The following is a 2500-nucleotide window of genomic DNA, read 5'->3' as shown; positions in this document are numbered from 1 at the left end:
ACGTACGCAACACTTTGGTTCATATGGCCATTATTAACCCGCCAGAGCCATGTGGAGCACTTTTATGATGGATAGATGCACTTTTATGATGGATAGATGCACTTTTATGATGGACAGATTCACTTTTATGATGGATAGATGCACTTTTATGATGGATAGATGCACTTTTATGATGGATAGATGCACTTTTATGATGGATAGATGCACTTTTATGATGGATAGATGCACTTTTATGATGGATAGATGCACTTTTATGATGGATAGATGCACTTTTATGATGGACAGATTCACTTTTATGATGAGCAGATGCACTTTTATGATGTGATAGATGCACTTTTATGATGGATAGATGCACTTTTATGATGAGCAGATGCACTTTTATGATGGACAGATGCACTTTATGATGGACAGATGCACTTTATGATGGACAGATGCACTTTTATGATGGAGAGATGCACTTTTATGATGGACAGATGCACTTTTATGATGCAGAGATGCACTTTTATGATGGACAGATGCACTTTTATGATGGATAGATGCACTTTTATGATGGACAGATGCACTTTATGATGGACAGATGCACTTTTATGATGGAGAGATGCACTTTTATGATCGATAGATGCACTTTTATGATGGATAGATGCACTTTTATGATCGATAGATGCACTTTTATGATGGATAGATGCACTTTTATGATCGATAGATGCACTTTTATGATCGATAGATGCACTTTTATGATCGATAGATGCACTTTTATGATGGATAGATGCACTTTTATGATCGATAGATGCACTTTTATGATCGATAGATGCACTTTTATGATGGATAGATGCACTTTTATGATGGATAGATGCACTTTTATGATGGATAGATGCACTTTTATGATCGATAGATGCACTTTTATGATGGATAGATGCACTTTTATGATGCAGAGATGCACTTTTATGATGGACAGATGCACTTTTATGATGGATAGATGCACTTTTATGATGGACAGATGCACTTTATGATGGACAGATGCACTTTTATGATGGAGAGATGCACTTTTATGATCGATAGATGCACTTTTATGATGGATAGATGCACTTTTATGATCGATAGATGCACTTTTATGATCGATAGATGCACTTTTATGATGGATAGATGCACTTTTATGATGGACAGATGCACTTTTATGATGGATAGATGCACTTTTATGATCGATAGATGCACTTTTATGATGGATAGATGCACTTTTATGATGGATAGATGCACTTTATGATGGACAGATGCACTTTTATGATGGATAGATGCACTTTTATGATCGATAGATGCACTTTTATGATGGATAGATGCACTTTTATGATCGATAGATGCACTTTTATGATGGATAGATGCACTTTTATGATCGATAGATGCACTTTTATGATCGATAGATGCACTTTTATGATCGATAGATGCACTTTTATGATGGATAGATGCACTTTTATGATCGATAGATGCACTTTTATGATCGATAGATGCACTTTTATGATGGAGAGATGCACTTTTATGATGGATAGGTGCACTTTTATGATGGATAGATGCACTTTATGATGGACAGATGCACTTTTATGATGGATAGATGCACTTTTATGATCGATAGATGCACTTTTATGATGGATAGATGCACTTTTATGATCGATAGATGCACTTTTATGATGGATAGATGCACTTTTATGATCGATAGATGCACTTTTATGATCGATAGATGCACTTTTATGATCGATAGATGCACTTTTATGATGGATAGATGCACTTTTATGATCGATAGATGCACTTTTATGATCGATAGATGCACTTTTATGATGGATAGATGCACTTTTATGATCGATAGATGCACTTTTATGATGGATAGATGCACTTTTATGATCGATAGATGCACTTTTATGATGGAGAGATGCACTTTTATGATCGATAGATGCACTTTTATGATGGATAGATGCACTTTTATGATCGATAGATGCACTTTTATGATCGATAGATGCACTTTTATGATGGAGAGATGCACTTTTATGATCGATAGATGCACTTTTATGATGGATAGATGCACTTTTATGATGGATAGATGCACTTTTATGATGGACAGATGCACTTTTATGGACTTCAAAACAGAAACCGGCCATTCACTGCCATCATAAAGCTTGGAAGAGGCAGGACATTTTTTTTTAATAAATTTTTTTATTCGTCTGAAAGAAGAATGTCATATACACCTAGGATGACTTGACGGCGAGTAAATCATGGGCTAATTTTCATTTTTGGGTGATCTATCCCTTTAAGACTCCTAAGAGTCTGTGGGTCCTTCAATCAAAAAAGAGATTTTACACATTCTTTATTTATAGTTATTTGTGTTTGTTTTGTTTTAATATTTTATTGTTTGTGTAGCACTATGGTCAACATTGTTGTATCATTATGTGCTTTATAAATAAATTGGAATAAGAATTGGAATATCCCTTAAATTTCCAATTTAAGAAACCTTTCC

The 2500-nt window shown here is 34.5% G+C and overlaps 1 protein-coding gene across 1 annotated transcript in view; it reads right to left on the bottom strand.

Moving 5' to 3' along the window:
* Positions 1-2500, bottom strand: part of nnt2 (nicotinamide nucleotide transhydrogenase 2) — a 34910-nt gene that overhangs the window by 12319 nt on the left and 20091 nt on the right. The window lies entirely within an intron of this gene.

This window comes from Siphateles boraxobius, unplaced genomic scaffold (genome assembly GCF_051911475.1).
Source record: "Siphateles boraxobius isolate OS27281-9 unplaced genomic scaffold, OSU_SipBor_1 32, whole genome shotgun sequence".
NCBI classification, from domain to species: Eukaryota; Metazoa; Chordata; class Actinopteri; order Cypriniformes; family Leuciscidae; genus Siphateles; species Siphateles boraxobius.
This window is presented reverse-complemented; position numbering and strand designations above follow the sequence as displayed.